This window comes from Dipodomys merriami, unplaced genomic scaffold, assembly GCF_024711535.1.
Source record: "Dipodomys merriami isolate MVZ:Mamm:240054 unplaced genomic scaffold, mDipMer1.0.p SCAF_287, whole genome shotgun sequence".
NCBI classification, from domain to species: domain Eukaryota; kingdom Metazoa; phylum Chordata; class Mammalia; order Rodentia; family Heteromyidae; genus Dipodomys; species Dipodomys merriami.
The window spans coordinates 87501-110000 of NW_027204348.1; the positions used below are offsets into that span (position 1 = coordinate 87501).

The window sequence follows — 22500 nt, forward strand, 5'->3', positions numbered from 1 at the left end:
AAGGCTTCAGCAGTCCCTGAGTACAGACCCATGAACTGTCTCAATTAGGATCACATCCTACCCTCAAGAAGGTGGCACTACCGACATCAGACCCACTATAGAAAAACCAGTAAGCCTCTCACATATCTGGAATGTATCATAGTCCAACATAGCAGTTCTTAATGTACATACTGCTATGCGGAAAAGTTAGCCCCCTCTTTTTTTGTAGTTGGTCATGGGGTTTGAACTCTGGACCAGGGTGCTGTCCCTCAGCCCTTCAGCTGAAGGTGAGCAATATCCCACTTGAGCCACAGCACCAAATCCTGTTCTCTGGTGGTCCATTGGATATCAAGTCTCACAGACTTTTCTGCCCAAGCTGGCTTGGAACCATGGTCTTCACATTTCAGCCTTCTGAGTAGCTAGGATGACAGTTGTGAGCCACCAGAGGCTTCCAGCTTCACCTCGTCTTGCCACAATCTTCTTGCAACCCTTCACTTCAGACTTTGTCACCCAGCATCCAAATCTGTCCTTCAATGGAGAGAATACAGACACAATAATCCCACCCCTGCACCCATTTGCCCACTCCCTGCCTGCCGCAGTCCAAGTCCTCTTGAAGCTCTGGCTTCAAACTGGGGCAAACGGGGAGTTCTTAAAAATGTCTGTACATTGAAGCCAGCAGTTGGTCTCCCAAACAAAGCCTCTCCCACACACACACCTCCACCATTTTGCTTTCTTTCTTTTTTCAGTTGTGGGGCTTGAATTCTGGGCCTGGGTGCTGTCCTTGAGTTCTTCAGCTCAAGGCAAGCACTCTACTACTTGAGCCACAGCACCACTTCCAGTTTTCCAGTGGTCCGTTGGAGATAAGAGTCTCAGGGTCTTTCCTGCCCATGATAGCTTTGAACCATGATCCTCAGATCTCAGCTTCTGAGTACCTAGGATGACAGCCATGAGCTACTGGCACCTGGCCAAAGATAATTTTCCATCCTTTTCATCCTATCCCCTCAGGAGACAGATATCTGAGGACTACAGTTGGATTCCACCCATGGCACAAAGTCCATTAGAACTTTTTTTCTACAATTAAACTCCCAAAAAAGTTGGAAGTGAAGCTTTGGCTCAAATGGTAGAGTGCTAGCTTTGATCATCAAAGACAAGGGATAAAACCCAGTCCTTAGCTTCAAGCTTTTTCTAGCAAAGACCCACCTAAGAAAGGGAAGCAGGTTGGTACACGGGAGCTCAAAGTTCACACATAATACTCAGGACTCCCAGAACAGACCCCATCCGGCTCTGATTCTCTAGATTCTATGTCCTACATCATGGCAGTCTTAGATGGGACTGACCATGAACCAAGTTAGGATGTTGAAGTACAATCTCATACTGAGGATCCCTTGACCTTATCAAAGACTCAGGATCTCTCACTCTCCTGCCTTGACACTGGGCAGCAAGGTGAGTTGCAGTTATCCAACCACAGGATGTGAATATGAAAGGATTTCTCCGCCAGGGACTCCAACTGGATGGGCTCCAGGTCCCTCTATCTCTGAAAGAAATGTTCCTAGGTTGTGAGTATCCTCAAAGAAACAACCCTGCTCAGAGCCCAGTGCCTCTTGTTTTCCCATTAGCCTCTATCCAAGCCTGCCCCACCTTCAGTCAGCCCTTTCTGAATCCCAGATCTGCCATGTAGACTAAAGGTTGAGCCAGCAAAGAGACCCACCCACCTCTGCCTCTGAGAATGGCAGTCACGTGGTCCTAGTGCCCTCTACAGGAAGTCTCAAAGTAACTCAGGTCTCGACTCCTTCCTCATTCCCTGACTGTCCTGTGCCAGTGGCCCACTTACCTCTGTCTATGGTGGCGGAATAAACACCGGGAGTGTCATCTTCTGATTGAGCCAACGAAAGTCCCAGTCCCCAAGGATGTACTGAACAGGCATCCTGCAGTGGACAACAGCCAGGCAGTCAATGGTGAACCCAAGGTTCCAGGACTCTTAATAGAAGTGTGGCTGGGTCAAAGACTCTATAACTGGTGGTCTATATTGTCAGGAAAGGTCATGGCTCCAATGTCCTGAAACACCTGACCTGGGATCGTCCTACCTCTTCCCTCATCCCAACACCTCCCTGTCCCTTAGACAATTTCTTATTATCTGTCCAGGAAATAAACTTGCTGGGGCCGGGATAATTGAAACCTGGTGACCCCCCCCCCCCTGAGCCCTAGGTCCTTCCTGAGGCTGCTTCCCCGTGCAGTTGGTGACCACACAGCTCCTAGATGTCATGAAGTTGCTGAAGGGTCAGTGGCTTAATCCTACATACTGGCTTTAGGCTCTGAAATGTTACCCACAGAGATTGTGAGTGGTTGGCTTTCTTGATCCAGGGACTCCAAACCAAGGCTCGCATGCTCCCTTCTTCCTTCCTTTCCTCTTTTTTTCCCTTCATCCTTCCTTCCTCTCTCTCTGTTTCCTTCCTTTGTCTCACTCCTGGCCTTGAATTCAGAGCCCGGGTGCTGTCCCTTAGCCTTTTTACTCAAGGCGACCAGTCTACAGCTTGAGGTACACATCCATTTCTGGCATTTTCTTTTTGGTTGTTAGTTGGAGATAAGAGTCTTATAGTCTTTCCTGTCTGGGCCTTAAGCCTTGATCCTCCCATCTCAGGCTCCTAAGTAGCTTGGATGACAGGCATGAAGCCCCAGCATCCAGTTCAAACCAAGGTTTCTTCATGTGCTGTGGAACCAGCACCAGAACCTTTCATCATCTATGACCCCCACTCCCTTACCCCCTTGAGCATGGCGCATACTGTAACTCTTTGTTGGATTACTAAATGAGCATCTGTCTATGACAATATTATAGAAAAGTCCCATTCAATTCATGTAAGCATCCTGGGGCAGGGCGGGGGGAGGCAAAGCCTGATGTAGCTCTCCCACAGTTCTCCCTCGTCCCTCTTCCCACCCTCCTGATGCCACCGCACTTAACTGTTTTGGCTCCCAGGATGTGAGCCACGATGTGCTCGCTGGATTCTGGGGCCACTGGGATGCCTATCTGCTCAAAGATCTCTGTCCAGTGGCCAACCAACTCTGTGGCACTCCATGCCCCCTCAGGTGTGAATGAGGTTGCCGTGAGCTGAACCCCTGGCTCAAGTGGCCTCCTTTCCTCTCCGTGGGGCCAGACAGGATGGTCCACTATATCTGGCCCCAAGTTTCATGTTACAGAGAAAGGATTCTCGAGGCATCCCGGATCTCTAAATCTTCCACAGTCCATTGCAGGTGCTGAAAATCATCTCTGCTCACAGCTGGCAGGCTGGGGATGGTGAGGTCACTCTCTGCTCCCCATGACATCCTTGACTGTGGTGGTCACCCTGGAGAGAGCTGTAGAAGAATCAGCAGCTGCCAGAGAAAGGCAGTCAAGGCACGACATTCATAGCAGGAGACCATCTGGCTTGGGAACTCTGTGTGTGCCACTTTGAACTTCACTGTCTGACCGCTGAATTGGTTCATGTAATTTGACCCATGAACCCAAGCATTAGTGGAAATTGCCAGCTTCAAGAAAAAAAAAAACCTGGAAAAGGTGGCATATCACTTGTCCCAATCAAACTTAAAGGGTTCCAAAGTCAGTGGTCCCCTTTTCCTTCCAGACAGCCTACAGCAGGTTACAGAAACTGGCATTCAGAGAGCTCTAGCTAACTGCCACAGTATGATACCGAACAGGCTCCAGGAGGGGAAACTTGCCTACCACTGTCCAGCTGGAAATGGCCCAGGTGGGACACAGATTGGAGACTGCAGGACTCTAGGGAGGACTACACATGGATGCACTGCCCCAGGAGGGAATCCACGCCACCAGAGGGGGCCCAGAGCTCCCTGCCCAGATGCCCATAGACACCGTCAATGTCCTGGGTAAGGTTCTCCTCTCATCCTTGGTTGTGGTGAACCATCTGCCATGTTACACCGTTCACCACTCCCCAGACTCCTAGCTTCACAGCCCTTGCCCTACTCCCACCCATCTCATTCCTTAATTATGTTTGGCAGGCACATTCCCAACCCTTGAATTAGCTCCAACTATACACATGAGAGCAGAGTGTCTGGCTGGAAGAGTGTGGCTGTGGTCACATTGGCCTCACGAGCCTTCTGGCTGAAGACAGGACAGGTGTCCACTCTGTTCTGTGGTTCACACAGGCTTCCTAGGGAGTCCATGCAGGTCCAGCAGCTACTGTGGCTACAAGAAAGTGGAAGAGGGAGGTGGAAAGAGGTGGAAAGGAACATATACTGAAACCTTCCCCAAAGGAGCCATGAAATGGTGAAGGAGAAAACAAAAATTGTGGCTGAGCTCATACTGGGCATTATGAAAAAAGAACAACAAATACACACATACACACAAATAAACTGCTTTTGCTCTTTTTAGACATGATGACTTAAATATACTTTCATTTTTCTCATCTCCTAATCTCCCAACACACACAAACACACACACACACACACACACACACACACACACACATACACACACACACACACACACACACACACACACACACACACATCTAAACTGGTCACAAAAGACTCACCATGCTGCACCTGCAATTTGCCAACTGATCACTGATCTGAGCACAGTCAGGCTGTACGAGGAGAAAGATGATCGATATCTCCCTCCCTCCCTCCCTCTCTCTCTCTCTCTCTCTCTCTCTCTCTCTCTCTCTCTCTCTCTCTCTGTCTCTCTCTGTCTCTCTCTGTCTCTCTCTCATACACACACACACACAGAGAAAGAGAGAGAGAGAGAGAGAGAGAGAGAGAGAGAGAGAGAGAGAGAGAGAGAGAGAGAGAGAGAGAGAGAGAGAGAGAGAGAGAGAGAGAGAGATTCAGAGCAGTGCCTCTCCTGAGTTTTTTAGTTCCTCATCTGGGCAATGTACAAGCTCGAGCATGGCAGTTCCCTTGTCAGAACCAGGGGCTCCCATCCAAGGGGATCACTGCTCTAATAATGCAGAGCTACCCTGCCTCTGGCTTTACCAAGGGCCAGACCCTTCCATTGGGAACAACCAGCCTTGACTCCCCATTCACCAAAACCCTAGGCCCGGACACTAGGTGAAGGAATCCCGAGACAAGTGACTCCTCAGAGCCTGGACAAAAACAAATCAGGCAGTCCTGGTGCCTCCAGAGAGGTGTCTGACTTGGGGTGGGAGCGTTGTTGGGGAATTTGATGGGGTCTTAAAGGCTACATACATGGATGGTTTGCCTACTTCCAGCCTAGATGCTTCTGGGCTAACTGGCGGATTCTTGGGGAGGACTAGGAGACCAGAAGGACCAGGAACACCAGCAGAAGCTCTCAGAGCTGGGAAATGTGATCACCCTGTGAGTACTGTTGACAGCTGGGGGGGCAGGATAGGTGTGTGTGTATCAGAGGGGGTGTGTTTCTCCCAGATAGTCACCCTCTGAACCCCTGTGCCCTCACCTCCCTAGTGGGTTCTTCTGGGACCCTCCTCAGGTGAAAGGGTGACCTAGCACAGAAGACAAGGGCTCACACAGCAAGGGGGTCCTATCCCCTGCATCCAACACCCCCCACCCCCAGCAAAAAGGAAAAGACCCGAGAAGGCAGGTGTGGAGGTGACACCCACCCCCCCTCTCCTGGGGCACATTTGTGGCAGAGCCAGGGTGGACTGTGGGGTGCAGAGGAGGTGCAGGCAGGATGGGAGAGAGTAGGCTGGAGGTGGGGGTCTGGGTCTGCGGGGGAGGGGGGATGAGGGGGTGAGGAGGTTCGCTGGGGGTGGGAGTCACCAGGTGTGGTCCCATGGGCGGCCACTCACACGTGCTGCTGGGAGAAGCTGTAGGCAATGGTTCTGGGTACACCCAGGCCCGGAGTGCAAGGACCAAGGGCAGGGACCAGGTCGGGCCTCATGCCAGGCAGGGACCCACCATCTCTGCTGGGAGATTGCTTAAGGGGCCGCCGATCAGAGCAGGCAGAGCCATATTTTAAACTCGGTGCTGCTGGGAGGGGGCAGGGGCACCTGCACGGGGCTGTGCTTTCTGCTACCCCTGCCTCAGCTGCCATCACCACCACCACCACCTCTGCCTCAGCTGCCTGCTTCTGCTGCCTCCACCACAGAAGCCACCACCGTGCTTCCCATGCCAGGACCTCAGATTCAGGGCAGACATGGCCACCATGCCCTGTGGGGCTGCCCACAGTGATGTGCCTGCCTCGCTGGCTCCAGGTGCTCTGTGTGTCCAGGACTGCACTTTGATTGCAGCAGCTGCCAGCCACTGGAACGGCTTCCCCTTGTGCTTGTGCTTGCTCTTCTCTCTGCTCTTTCTCTCTCTGCCCCCACTCCACTCCTGGGCCACCACACAGGCGTGCCTGCTCCCCCCCATCGCTGCCACCGCAGTGCACCCCAGGGCCCCACCCCCTCCTCTACTTGGCCATGCCCACTCCTCCCTTAGGCCATGCCTCCTACCCTTAGCTGCAATCACAGCCCTGACTGGGCTCTAAGGCTACCAGGCCATGGCAATTGCATCATCACCTCAGCTCAGCACGCTCCCCCAACCCCAGTACCTTTCCCAGGGATTGAATCTCCCCTGAGCTCCACTCCTGGAGGAGACTCTCCTCCATCCTCCTTCACTCCACACACTAAGAACGTGCATGGTGACCCTTGTGTGTGTGTGTGTGTGTGTGTGTGTGTGTGTGTGTGTGTGTGTGTGTGTGTGTGTGTGTGTGTGTGATTGTTGGGGATAACTTCCTCTCAAGGACTCAGAACATAGCACTCTTTGGGATGACACACAGCACACTTCCAAAAACAGCACAAAGCACCCTGTGTAAAGGACTCAGCACACAGTTCCCTTTGAAGGACTCAGCATATAGTACCCTGTGTAGAGTACTCAGCATACAGCACCCTTTGAAAGAGGGAGTCCATAGCTTGCAGTGTAAAGGACTCAGCACATTGCATGCTTTGAAAAACTCAGCACATAGCACAGTTTCACAGGGGCTCATTAGACAGCACCCTCTGTGTTAAGACTCCACACATAGTCCTTTGAAAGGCTAAGTACAAAGCACCCTTTGTAAATCACTCATTGCATAGCACCCTTCAAAGAACTCAGCACATAGAAGAATTTTGAAGGTTTCAGCACATACCGCACTATGGCAGGACTCAGCACATACCACACTGTGGAAGCACTCAGCACACAGCACCATTTGAAGGACAATACTGAGCACCCTGTGTAAAGGACTCAGCACACAGCACTCAAAAAACTCACCTCATCCCTCTCTTCTCAAGAGCTCAGCACATAGCAGGACCCTTTCAGATGAATTAGCACACCACACCTTTTGAAGGACTCAGCATACAGTACATTGTGTAATGGACTCAGCACACAGCACCCTTTGAAAAACTCAGCACTGCCCACTCTTCTCAGGGGCTCAGCACAAAGCACCCTATGCGATGTCTCAGCAAACAGCACCTTTTGGAGGACTCAGAACAAAACCCCCATGTGGGAAAGACCCAGAAAATAGCACCCTTTGAAGGACTCAGTACATAGCTGTATGTCACAGGTTCAGCTTTCATTAGAATTAAGGTGCTTTCTTCAGTATCCCCATTCTTCAGAAACACTTCACAAATCCTACTAGTTCACATTTAGCCAACCTGTGTTTTATGGGGGAGGGTCAGCTGGGGGTCTTGAACTCAAAGTTTGGCGGCCCTGTCCCTGAGCTCTTTGGTTCAATGCTAGAGCTCTACCACTTGGAGGCACAGCTCCAATTTTGGTTTTTTGGGTTGTTCTTTGACAGGACTTATGGTTATAAGGAAGGCCAAGTTAGGGTGTCTGTGGGCAAAGGCTCTTAGCTCAGCCTGGAGCTGACCTCTCTCTTTCTTGTGCCCTTGGGAAGCTAGGCCTCCTGGAGCTCTCTTGGCCTAGGGTGGAACAGACTTGCTCTGGCATCAGCACTCAGGGTGAACAAAAGTCAGCTTGGCCCTGGTCACTTCTTAAAATTGAACTTTAGAGGACAATAGCATGGGGCTGCATGTCCCGCATCTGACCACCAGGGGGCAGGAGTGTCCCGCCATAGGGATTCTACCTGTGAGTTGTGTTACTCTTGCTTCCCTGGGGTCTCCATCATGCTTCCAAGTCACCCTGGACAGGAAAATCCTTGAGACTCTTACCTACAATTAACAATCGAAAAGCAAGTGGGGCTGTGGCTCAAGTGGCAGAGCAGTAGCCTTGAGCAAGAAAACTCAGAGATAGAGCCTAGGCCCTGAGTTTATACACACACACACACACACACACACACACACACACACACACACACACACCACATGCATGGAAAATCAGAGATTTCTACATCGCAATCTTTGGGTATTCTCTACTTTTCCCCCACTAAGCCTGGTGGCTGCTGGCCTAGGTGTCTGATGCATACACCGCTACCTGGCATCTTTAATTTTGGGAACAGAATGGGTAGAAGGTTATCCTTCTCCGATCCCAGCTCCTTGATTGGGTCATGTTCTATCCAGGCCCTTTGGGGCTCCTTTACAAAATTGCCAAGATGCCTTCAAAAGTCATCACATACTGGGCACTGGTGGCTCATGCCTGGCATCCTAGCTACGCAGGAAGCTGAGATTTGGAGGATCACAGTGCCAAGATAGCCTGGGCAGAAAGTGTGTGACACTCTTATCCTCGATGAACTGTCAGAAAACAAAAGTGGTCCTGTGGCTCAAATGGTAGAGTGCCAGCCTTGAGAATAAGAGCTCAAGGACAGTGTTCATGGCCAACAACAAGGAGAGGCTTTGCATGTTGGCTTTGGGATTGGCATTGGCCAAATATAATTGGAATTTTCAAGTGCTCCACGACAAAGCAGTGCCTCCTTTAGTCCTGTGCTGGTCCATCTTGTCTCACCCCCTGGTCTTGTCCATGTTTTGGGTCAGCATGGCTCTGGATGGAAGGGAGGGCTCCAAGGAGGAAGATCCCAGAGCAATCACAGCATCTCCTTCTGCCATGCTCACCCTGCTGCTTCTGCTCTTTGCCACAGACCTTCTTCCTGGAATCCATCCATGAGGTCATCACCTCAACATAGAGGTGAGTGGTGGGTTTGGCCTAACTCAGGGCAGTCAGAGGTGGAAGTAGGTCTGGGATTAGGAGCTTCCACCCTGGGTGTGGGCTGAGCCCAGGGTTGACCTTTATTTCATCCTGAGCCTTGCAGTGGTGGGAAGACAGTGTAGACTCCACATTGAGTCAGGTAAATTGGAATCTGGGGGAGGATGTGGGGCTCAGGGGGCCACTATTAATAGTCCTCTCTTGGTACTCCCCTCTCCCTCCCTCATCCCTCAATGGTAGAAGAGAAACTTCAAGTAAGGGTTTGGGAATAGGGGGCGGAGAAGTATTTTGGTGTGAACCAGAAGTGCTTCATATTAATCCTAGCCCCTACTTCTTATTTTTCTGAGGAATGGCCATATGGGTTAGGGAGGGATGAATCATCCTAGCTGAGAATGTGGCTCAGTGATAGAGTGGTCACCTAGCATGACTGAAGCCCTCGGCTTGATTCCACACAGAAAAAGTTGGAAGGGGAAGTGGGGCTCAACTGGTTGAGCACCAGCCTTGATCAAAAAGAGCTCAGGGACAGTGGCCAGGCCCTTAGTTCAAGCCCCAGGACTGGAAGAAAAAAAATCTTTGTTGGAGGCTTTTTTCCCCTTTGAAAACAATTTATTCTTTGTGATAAGCATAACATGGGTCCCTTCCCTCACCACCAATGGGCCATTAGATGTCCCTTGAACTTGGGCCACCTCCAGGCAGCCTCTACCCTACCTGACTCCCAGTTTAACCTTCCCATCACCCAGCAGATGGAGGCCTGAGAGAAGGCCACCTGACCACCTAATTCCGGTGGCTTCTAAGGCTTTTGAGAGTCAGTAAGTCATATGGAGAGTCATTATCTGCATCAGTCTACAGAAGAAAGAGAGGGAGTGCTCCTCACCTGAGCTGTGGGCAGATCTGTATCTGGGGCATCTGCAGCAAGATATGCTCCTTGGGGGAATCCTCTATGGTGACAAGAACCCTGACGTATCCTCTGGCAGTTTCCACGCTGTCTTCAAGTTGCAATTCTTCAAAACCTTTCTGCTCCTCCCTTATTTCACCCACCACAGGCCCTGATGCATCTGAAGCAGCTTTGGTGGTGGGGCTCAGCCTGTGTTGCATCTGGAGCCTGCTGTCCATGCCTTCCTCTGTGAGGATCAACAGCAGCTCCTGTAGCACTCTCATCTTCTCCATCTTCTCCTGGAACATCCAGCACACACACTCGGCTTTCTCCCAAAACAGCTCATTCAGGACCAACATCTGCTATTTACACACCACGAGGGACTCCTCAATTGTTTGGATGTGTGCTGACAGCTGGCTGCATTGATGGTGGAGCTCACCTGCTGGATTCTGGAAGTCCACCTCATCAGGCAGGTTGTGGATGAATCAGATTTTCTTCTTGGACCCCCATGTGTCCCGCTTCCCATCCCCATGATTGCTGTGGTGGCAGCTCATGGGGCAGGTGGCTGTAGCTCCAGCTCAGTCTGGCACTGAGCTGCCAGTAGGGCCAGGTGCCTGCAGCTGGCCCACCGCTCCTGTAGTATGATATCCCCCCTGTTGATCTCAGCCTCAGTGTGTTAACAGAGCCTCATCCATCTACCAGGCAACATGGAATGTGGGCATAGCCACAATTCTTGTATCCCATTGGTCAGAAAGAATCATGAAATAATGGGGGTGTGGCCAGAATCCTGTGATGCAGGCAGAATGGGCAGAGTTAAGATGATAGTGGCTCCCCCAGCCCCTTTCCTAGGGAACTCTGTTCAATTCAGTTGGGCCAAGAGGGTGACCTGCTTGAGCCGGATGGCTGTACAGATTGTTGTGTATGTCCATTTGTTGCTAGTTTTGGACCTTGAACTCAGGATCTGGCACAGTCCCTGAGATGCTTTTGCTCAAGGATAGCCCTCTACCACTGGAGCCACACGGCTCTACTTCTGGCTTTGTTGGCATTGAAGTTGGACAGGGGTCTCAAGGACTTTCTGGTGTAGAGTGACCATGATCCTCCTATCACAGCCTTGTAAGTATCAAGGAGGAGCCACTGGTGCCTGCCTCATCATTGGTTTTGCTGATGTTCTTGGACACACCCTTGAGTTCCCTATCCTCAGGTTTAAGTGGTGGGAGCTGGAGCCCACATTTGGAATCCTGTTCCTGCCACTTCCAAATGCAGGAGATCCTAAGAAACTCATTCCTATCCATATAAATACCAATGGAATGTGATGTATGTTTTGATTGAATGGGCAGTTCTTGCATGATTCTAGGATAAAATTATACACGATTGTATTCTAGCATACTGATCAATTTTAATTAATACTTTATGAAGCATTTAAACAATCACATTCATTAAATGGAGGCAGAATGAAATACCGAAGAATTGGGCATCACATAGTATAGAGATGCCATTTTTTCTGCCCGGACTTTCTTTACTTAATTGCTATATAACATTTTCTGAATGTACTTTGGCATATGCAAGTAGGATATATTATACTTGATCTGGAAATCAATTATTCAAACTTTTTTTTTATCAAAAATGCTTATAGCACAATAAAGAGGTAAATCCAAATTATGTATATTTGAAGACAATGCTTGGTTAGTCCTCTTCTCACATTACCCATTCCCTTCTTGAGAATAATACACATTGTAAGGAAATGCTTAGAATGTTTTGGAGAAATAGGTTGACTTTAAACAAGAGTTACTCTATGTTGCATTTTGTTTACTTTATATCTAGAAAAGCTAAATTCTTACCTTGTCATTTTCCTTAGGCTTTATATTCAGGTTTAATCTCTGATGGGCAACAGATAAAGATATAAACATTTTTTAACAGTTGTTAAATTTAGGCTGAGGAATCTAGGTACAATTATGCTCATGCAGATAGGCCTCATCAGTCATGAGACCATGATACCAAAATGTTAACCAATGCTTATTGGTGTCATGCTTATGACATTTTGTGTATTATAAACAGTGGTGATTACTATTTATTTTGTAATCAACATCATTTCATGGGTTAGGAATTGATGTGAGACATTATACTCAGAACTATATTGAAGGAGGAATCCAAAATTAGTTACCAAGATATACACTTAACGCAATGTTTTTAAAATGCAAGCAAAAGAAATAATTTATGAAAAAGTCAACATTTACAATAAGTACAGAATCAGTATGATTGATATTTTCTTTTATCCCAGTTGCAATACTGCTTGCATGATGACTTTTCTGGTTATATGTTTAGTTAGGTCTTGATATTTAGTTGAAGTTCTGTTTTTTCATATATTCATTTGTCAGATCAAAGAGAAAATTAATTCCATGCCAGAGCCAACATCCATAATAATGTTACAGTTGTATCCTGCTACTTTGCCAAAGTTTCAAATGAGCATGAATATCTTGGGTCTTTTTTGGATCTAACTAAATATGTATGCAATTTTGTCAGTAGTAGAAAGATTTTTTGACCACCCTTTATTAAACTATTATTTTCCAGAAACAACTACTCTCTTTTCATGAGAGTAGTTGTTTTCAGGTCGTGGGGCCTGAACTCTGAGCCTGAGCACTGTCTCTCAGCTCTTCAGGTCAAGGCTAGTGCTCTACCACTTGGGCCACAGCACCACTTCCGGCTTCTTTATTTTTGCTTATGTGGTGCTGAGGAATCGAAACCAGGGCCTCATGCATGCAAGGCAAGCACTCTACCACTGAGCCACCATACCAGCCCTTTTCATGAGATTTTTAATGTCATTTATTTCCTTTAAATAACCCACATTCTGTCTGCTGCAAAGTGTAATTTGGAGTAGTTTAAAATTATGTACACTCAGGTACACTGCTCAGATTCTACTATTTGCCTATTTTGTTCTTGTTAAATCAGTAGGATGTAGGTTTCAATATGGATACTATTAGACTTATTCATTGCATTTCTGAATTTTTTAAGATGTCATGATTTTTGTTATTTTATTCTCTTAAATATATTCAGATCTCACTCCACTTACAGTCAGATTTCTTTTAAACAGTTTGATCCATTCAAGGGATTTGCTATATTAGGTTCATCTAGATGAATTTAATTACAAATGAACACAACTGTATTTCTGAGACACAGTTATCTTTATGGTTCTAGTCAAGGGTAACATGTATTTGAGGTTTTTGTGCTTAAAAATAACTGGGCACAACATGTTTTTGTTCCTGAGGGCATTCTAATTTGTTGGTTGTTTTTCCAGCTGTGGTGACTTCAACATATGTGTGCATTTTATTTCAATTGTTTTGTGTCTATATTTTGTTTCATATAACAGAAAGTACCAAAAAAATAAGTGATTTAGAACTTTTTGAAATAGAGTTTCTAAGGGAGACACTTGAAGTTTTGTGACATCTGGGACCGGATAGGTCTTGTTAGTGGAGGGGGTAGTAGAATAACAGAGACATTGACATGATTAGAATTCTTCCTCTTATTGCCTCACTATTTCATGTAGTAATACTTCAAAGTCTTTAGTGGAAAGAAAATAATTTTGTTTGTATGAACTCAGAATTTTTGCTTTAATTGGGACACACTACACATTTATAATTGATTTTAACTCTAAAACCTTCTTTCCTTCTTTTAAAATTACAGATGTGAATTTATAATGGTAAAATAGCATCTACTAATTTATATTAAATAATCCAACCTATTTTCGCTTCACACTATATGTAATATAGACTGTAATAATCATGAGTAATATAGTATGTAATAACTGACTTTGGGGTAAGTCAATTACAGTGGATTTTGTGAGATACTGAGTAATAGTAAAAATTATATTTGATTCTATTAAAAAGTTCACAGTTACATCTAAAAATAACTCATAGTTATAAACTAATGCTAAAAAGTAAGATTGCTTATTGGAAAAACCAGAAGTTTCAATAAGCTTGCTTTTTAAATATTGACTTGGATCTGGGCTTTGGTTGCTCATGCCTATAATCCTAATTACTCAGGAGTCTGAGATTGAGATAGTGGTTCAAAGCCAGCCTCAGCAGAAAAGTCTGTGAGACTCTTATCTCCAATATCCCACTTGAAAACTAGAAATGGCACTGTGGGTCAAATGGTACAGTGGTATAGATGAGCTGAAGAACTCATTGAAATCTGCAACCAGGCCCATAGTTCAAGCCCCACGACCACCAAAAAAAATTGACATGGATTTTACTTTATTATTTCATGATTTTTTTATTGTGAAAATACATATAGAGGGGTTAAAATTACATGAGCAAAGTAATGATTACATTTCTTATCAAACATTGTTTCCCCCTCCTTTGTTTCCCCTTACCATTCTTTCCCATCTTCCCCGCAAAGCAACCCAGGCACCAAAGTTCTAAAGTTCATTTTCCGACATAACTTGTTGTATATCTGATTGTTGCATGGGACCACCTGTATCCCTATTTAAACAACTTGTTTTTCCCTTCCCCTCCACAAATTATAACAACATCAAATACAGTGAAAACAAGGGTTATGTCATGGGGGAGGGACATACAAAGCAACAAAGAAATCATCTTATAAATATCATAAAAAAAACACTACCAAGAGAAAAAACATTTGAGTCCTTATCTTTGGTTCATTTCGCCCAACATAAACTTATCTGATCATTTCTGCTTGTCCATTGTAGCATCCTCCTTTGTTTCCCCTTCCCATCCCACCCTTCCCACGCCCCCCCAACCAGCGCTCCCACCCCACCAAAGTTGTAAAGTTCGTTTTCGACATAACGATTTATTCATCTCATTGTTGCAATAGGTCCACCTGAATACCTATTTAAACGATTTGTTTTTCCCTTCCCCTCCACAAATTATAACAACATCAAATACAGTGAAAGCAGAGGTTATACCATGGGGAGGGACATACAAAGCAACAAAGAAATAATCTTATAAATGTGTTAGAAACAATCACATGAAAGAAAAAAAAAACATTTGAATACATATCTTAGGGTTCATTTCCCTAACATCAACTTATCTGACCTTTTCTGCTTGACTCAGACATATACTAGTTATTGCAAATAAGGGAAATCATGGGACCTAAGTTTCATTGGGCCTGGCTTACTTCACTTAATATAATTTTTTCCAAGACTTTCCATTCCCTAACAAATGGGGAAATGTCATTCTTTCTGATGGAGGCATAGAATTCCATTGTGTATATATACCACATTTTCTTCATCCATTCATCTACTGAGGGGCATCTGGGTTGGTTCCATATCTTAGCTAGGGTAAATAAGGCTGCAATAAACATAGTCATGCTGGTAGCTTTAGTGTGGTCTTGTTTGTGAACATTTGGGAAAATGCCCAAAAGTGGGATTCCTGCATCATAAGGGAGCTCTATGTGGAGTCTTTTGAGGAACCTCTTTACTACTTTCCAAAGTGGTTGAACAAGTTTACACTCCCACCAACAATGCAGTAAGGTTCCCTTCTGTCCACATCTGCTCCAGCATCTGTTGTTATTAAAGTTCTTGATTATAGCCATTCTAACTGGGGTGAGGTGGTATCTCAATGTGGTTTTGATTTGCATTACTTTTATGGCTAGAGAAGTTGAGCATATCTTCATGTGTCTAATGGCAATCCTTCTTTCCTCTTCAGAGAAATTTCTCTGTAAGTCTTTAGCCCACTTATTTATTGGGCATTTGTTTCTTTGAAAATTTGTTGTTGGGGAATTTAATTTTTTGAGTTCCAGTTATATTTTTGATATGAGACCCTTGTCTGTTGTATGGCTAGTGAAGATCTCCCAATCCGTGGGCTTTCTATTGATCTTGCTAGCTATGTCCTTTGCCATGCAGAAGCTCTGCAATTTCATGCAATCCCATTTGTCCAACCTTTCTTTTATGTGTTGTGTTTCTGGGTCTCTATTAAGAAAATTTCGGTCTGTGCCAAGAGACCTAGGGTTTCTCCTATTCCATCCTGTAAAGTTTTTAGAATGTCTGTTTGACTACGAGGACTTTGATCCATCTGGAGCAGGGTGATATATAAGGATCTAGCTTTAGTTTTCTACAAGTAGTTAACCAATTTAGCCAGCACCATTTACTGAAGAGCCTGTCATCAAGTTTGTAATATAACAACGACATATACAATTTCAATTTCTTCTATGTCACTATGAGGATACTGTAATAACCAGTGGAGCCAGAATTATCTGTGGGAGCCATTAATCTTTGTAAATTCTTGGTCTGGCCCACCGGAGAGTGTGAGGAATGCCATCAAAGGTGAAGGTGTCAAGCCTCACTTGGTGAGCTGTCAAGAAGTGATTGAACATTGGGCAGTTTGGGAAGTGATGGTTGAAAACAGGCAGAAGACCCGTTGGAGTGAGGAGAGGTACAACCTATATATAAGTTGCATTTTCAGAGCATTGGAAGGGGATATAAAAATGAGAGCTACCTGGATGGAAGAAAGTGGTAAGACAGCAGGAAGGGAAAAACCTGAGAAGAGGGAAGCAGAAAAGTGGTCATTAGGGAAGAGTAGTGTAGGCCTGTGGAGACTGGAGAGGCCTGAAGAGAAGAAGGAAATGGTGGAAGGGAAAAAGAGAAAGACCAGAAAGGAATGACAGGTCTGTAGTGAAGGAGGGAGTAATGGAAAAGTTAAAAGCCTTGCCCATTGAGGTTTGGAGCTTTGGAGATCATAATTTTTTGGCTGGTGGTTTGCAGACCAATTAAGATAGGGCGGGGCTGCCATTGGAGGTCTGAGGTTTGGTGGTCAAGGCTGATCTTGGACCTGGTTATCCAGTCCAGGATAAGGTAATCACAGTCTCCTTTCTAGTGTAAATTGGATTATTATATTAAATGTAACTCAATGGTTTGTCTCCTTGCCTTAGAGGTAATAAGTATGCGAGTTCACAGAAAAGAACTTGAAGTCTCAAAGGCCGTGAATTTTTTAAGATGTGATGTGGCCATAATAGGTTTGTAAAAGCACAATGGGACAGTGAAATAACAATGCCAATACCACAATATCATCTCAAAATAATGCTTTGATACCCCAATTAGTTGTTGATACCATTCTCGTGATGAGGTCACAATAAGTTTGTGATGTCACAATAGGTTCATGATGTCAGAGTGGCATGGGATATCTCAAATGTCATTAATTGATAATGAATATATGAGTTCAAAAAGGGACTGTAATGTCTCCAAAGGCATGTTTTGTCACAAATGTGATGCCGTTCTAACAGCTTTGTGATGTCACAATGTGACACAATGGTCATGACATCTGGCAGTATGATGTCATAAGGGATTTCTGATATCACATGTCATACCAGAAATATGAGATTGAAAACAGATTATGAGCTCACAAAGGCCCTACTATATGACAATGGCAGCATGTCACAAAACTTACAAGGACAGGACTGGTTGTGAAGGCACAGCAGGTTAATAATATCACAATGGCAATGTGATGTCACAAAGGATTGTGATATCACATTGGTTATATGGTCAAATGGGTTTCTGAAACAGAGTGAATTCACAGAATAGGCCTTCACACTGTTAAGTCATAACAATGTCACTGTGATTTATAATGCTATGATGCCATTGTTTTTTAGTGATGTCACAATGAGCTGATGGTGTCATAATGACAATTTGATGTCACTGCTGATTTATGATGTTACAGTGGTTATGAGGTCACATTATGTTTCTGATATCAACACACATGTCAAATTTGAAATAGAATGAAAAAGCCGGGCGCCGGTGCCTATAAACCTAGCTACTCAGCAGGCTGAGATCTGAGGATCGCAGTTCAAAGCCAGCTCAGGCAGGAAAGTCTATGAGACTGTTATCTCCAATGAAAACCACTAGAAAACCAGAAGTGGCTCTGTGGCTCAAGCGATGGCGTGCTCACCTTGAACTGAAGAACAGGGACAGCACCCAAGCCCAGAGTTCAAGCCCCAGGACCGAAAAAAAAGATTAAAAACAGGCATTCATAATCTTATTATAACATCACAATGGTAGTGTGATCTCATAATGCTATCTTGTCATTGTAGATTTGTGATGTCAAAAGTAGTTGATGATGCGATAATGACAATATTATGTCACAAAGGGTTTGTGATGTTACAATGGCATGTTTGATATCAATTGTCAGTTCACAATGAGGTTATAGTTACACAAAGGGACTGTGATATCACAAAGGCCATGTGTTTTTTCAAAGATGCTAAGAGGTCCTAATAGGTTTGGGATGTCACAATGTGATAGTGATTGTCAAATGGCAATGAAAGCTCACAATGGGTTTGTGATGTCACATTGGTGATGAAATCAAATAATTTTGTGAAGTCACATCTCATAATCACATGTCGAATTTCAGTTGCTACTATTTCACAATGAGGATATGAGTTCACAGAAGAAGACTGAAGTATTAAAGGCTATGAATTTTCTAAAATGCTGTGAAGACACAGTAGGTTTTTGAAAACACAGTGGAACAGTGACATCACAATGGCAATGTCAAGTTGCAATATGATGACTTCGTAATGTTTTGATATCACAATTGGTGATGCAACATTGGTGATGAGTTTACAAGAGGTGTGTCACAATGTCACAATGGGTTGGTGATATCAAAATGACACATGTGATCTCAATTGTCATTAAACCACAATGAGTATATGAGCTCACAAAGGAACTGTGATGTCTCCAAAGGCATGCGTTGTCACAAAAGTGATGAAGTCCTAACAGGTGTGTGTTGTCAGAATATGACAAAATGCTCATAACATCTATCAGTGTGATGTCACCATAATCAAGATGTCACATTGGATTCGGGTATCACATTTCATACCTGGATTGGGTATGAGAGGATTGGAATTTCATATTGGGTTAGTGATATCACTATCGAAATATGGAGTCATGCAGGGATTGTGCTACCACAATGGCTATTAGATCACAATGTGTTTCTACTATAATAGGTTTGTGCTGTCACAATTGGTTGGAAACGTCACAATGGCATGCCGGGTCTCAAATGTCATTAATTCGCAATGAAAATATGAGTTCACAAAGGGACTGTGTTGTCTAAAAAGTCATGTCATTGGCACAGATGTGATGAAGCCCTAACAAATTTGTGAGTTCACAATGTGACACCATGTTATTGATGTCTATCAATGTGATGTCACAATGTTCATGTCAGAGTCAATTTCTGATATCATATGTCATACCTGAAATACTATGAGTTTGAAAACAGATTATAAGCTTACTAAAGGCCTAAAATATCCTAATGGCAGCATATCACAAACGTTATGACTAAAAACTCATGGTCTTTGGAGCTTTTCTTTCTTTGAAATTGTTTCCTCATTGTGAACTAGTAGAAATTGAAATTGGACATGTCATTGTGATATTACAAACTCATAATGACATCACAAACTCATTGTGACCTTATCACCACTGTGACATCACAAAACCATTGTGACATCACATTGCTGTTGTGCCTTCACAATCACATTGTGACATCACAAAGCTATTGTGAACTCTTGAGATGTACAAGTTGTTATGTCGAAAACGAACTTTACAACTTTCATTGGGAGGGGAGAGGGGGAGCGGGGAGGATTGGGTGGGGGGCAGGTGGAGGAAGGGAAGGGATGGGAAGGGTAAACAAAGGAGGAGACTACAATGTTTGATAAGAAATGTACTCATTATCTTGCCCATGTAATTGTAACCCCTCTGTACGGTATTTTCACACACACACAAAAAAACATGAAAAACAAAAAACAACACATGACCTCTGTGGCATCACAGACCCTTTATGTACTCATATCTTCATAGTGAACTAATGAAAATTGTTATCACACATAGCATTTTATCATCACAAATACTTTGTGCAATAATTATGACTGTGAAATCACATTGTCATCATGACACCACCATTTATTGTGACATCAGCAAACCCCAATGACACCATGCCATATTTTTCTTTTTTTTCTTCTGTGAGTTTTTTTTATTGTAAATACAGTGTACAGAAGATTACAGTTACATGAGCAAGGTAATGAGTACATATACTATCATCATTGCTGCCTTGACATCACATTGTCATTTTCATGTCATAGACCCATTTTGAATGCCTATCTTTGATTTCATTCTATCTGAAATGTGCCATCTGCATTGATATCAGGAAACCATTGTGAACTCATAACCTTTGTGACATCTAAATCTCTTTGTCACAGCACATTGCCTTTGTTATATCACTAACCCAATGTGACATCAAATACCTCTCCTGTTCTCATAATTTTGTGACATGCCATTGTGATATCTTAGGTCCTTTGTGAGTTGAAAATCTGTGTTTGACCTCGTATTTCAGATATGACATGAGATATCTAAAATCCTGTGTAACATCATGATATCACACCACTGGACATCATAACCATTACATCACTTTGTGACATCTCAGACCTGTTAGTTCTTCACCTTTTTGACTACATATGCTTTGCTGACATCAGAATCCCTTCCCAAACTCATATACTCATGGTGTGTTAATGACAATTGAGATCCCACATGCCATTGTGCCATCACCAACCCCTTGGGACATCTCAAATCTATTGCAACCTCCTCATCAGTATTGCATCACCAATTGTGACGTCAAAACATTCTTATAACAGTATGGTGAGATATCACATTGTCATTGTGAAATCACTGTCCCATTGGGTTTTCACATAGTATGACCTCATACTATGGAGCTTCTTCTATCACCTGGTATCCTCATATTGAATTATGAGTCATTGAAATTTGATATATCATTCTGATATTACAAACAAACTGTGACATCACAAAATCATTGTGACCTCATCACCACTGTGACATGAAAAACCCAATGGGATATCTCATTTCCATTGTGACATTATGGATCACATTGGGCCATCCCAAACTTATTATGACTTCTTACCACCTTTGAAAACACACATGGCCTCTGTGACATCACAGAACCTTTTTCTATACATATCCTCATGAGGAACTAATGAAAACTGACATCAGATATACCATTGAAACATAACAAATCCTTTCTGACATAATCATAATTGTGACATCATGTTGCTATTATGACACCATCAGCTCATTTTGACATGTAAAACTACAATGACATCATAGCATTGTAGCATCACATTGTCATTCTAATGTCATAGACACGTTGTGTTTGCCTATTATGTTATTTGATTCTATTTCTAATGTGGCATGTTGGTTGATACCAGAAATCCATTGTGAGTTCATGACCATTGTGATATCACGGTGCCTTACTAGCATCACATTGCGAGTGTGATGTCACATTGCCAAATGGATGTCAAAAAGGGATTTTGATGTGACAATGGTTATGACATCACAATGAGTTTCTGATATTAACCCACATGCCACATTTCAAATACAATGAAATCACAGATTTGGCATTCATAATGTGACAATGATGTCACAATGACAATGGCAAATGCTATACTGTCATTATCATTTTGTGATGTCACCATAAGCTAAAGATGTCATAACAACACTATAATGTCACACTGGTTATGATGTCACACAGGGTTTATTATCTTACAATGGTTATGAGGTCACAATGTGTTTCTGATATCAACTGATATGCCACATTTGAAATAGAATGAAATCACAAGATATACATTCACAATGTGTCTATGACAGCAAAATGTCAATGCAATGTCATAATGCTATGATGTCACTGTAGCTTGGTGATGTCACAATGAGCTGATGGTGTCATAATGTCAGTCTGATGTCACACTGGTGATGATGTCACAAAGGGTTTATGATGTCACAATGGCATGTCAGATCTTAATTGCCATTAGTTTATAGTGAGGATATGAGAATGAAGTCACAATGACATATACAAATGAACTGTGATGAAACAAAGGCCATGTTTTTTGTCAAAAGTGCTAGGGTTCTTAACAGGTTCTGGTTGTCAAAGTGTTAATGATATAAAAATGGGTTAATGATGTCAAAACTAGTTTGCAATATCACATCTTATTTCTATTTTCAATTGCTACAAGTTCACAATGATACAAGTTCACAGAAGGAGCTTGATGTCTCAAAGACCATAATTTTCTAAGATGTGATGAGATCATAATAGGTTTGTGAAAGCATGAGGGTTCAGTAATATCACAACTGCAATATGATGTCAAATTATAATGTCATAAGAGTGTTGTTATGTCACAATTAGTTGGTGATGCCATAATAGTGATGAGTTCAAAATAGTTTTGTGATGTCACAGTAGTTTGGTGATGTGACAATGGCATTCCAGACCTCAATTTTCATTAACTCATAATGAGTATATGAGTTTAGAATGGGATTGTGAGGATTCCAAAGTCATTTGTTGGCACAAATGTGATGAAGTCAGAACAGATTTGTGATGTGACAATGTGACACAATGGTCATTACATCTAGCAGTGTGATGTCACAATATTCATAATATCACAGTATATTTCTAATATTTAATGTCATACCTGAAATAATATGAGATCGAAAATAGATTGAGCTCTCAATGGGCCTAACACAGTGGCAACATGTCACAAAACTTACAAGGACAGAACATGTTTGAGTTGTCACAGTTGTTTAGAGATATCACAATGGCAATGTTATA

General features: G+C 43.7%; 1 long non-coding RNA gene across 1 annotated transcript in view; it reads right to left on the bottom strand.

Annotated features, from left to right (window-relative positions):
• The window catches only part of LOC138838663 (uncharacterized), a 3285-nt gene extending 35 nt beyond the window's left edge, over positions 1-3250 (bottom strand). The window contains exons 1-3 of the long non-coding RNA XR_011375702.1: positions 2936-3250; positions 1811-1904; positions 1-507 (exon numbers count right to left, since the gene is read on the bottom strand). The exon at positions 1-507 is cut by the window's left edge and continues 35 nt beyond it. This is a non-coding gene — a long non-coding RNA (uncharacterized lncRNA). The remainder of the gene's footprint in view (positions 508-1810; positions 1905-2935) is intronic.
• Between the last annotated feature and the right edge of the window lie 19250 nt (positions 3251-22500).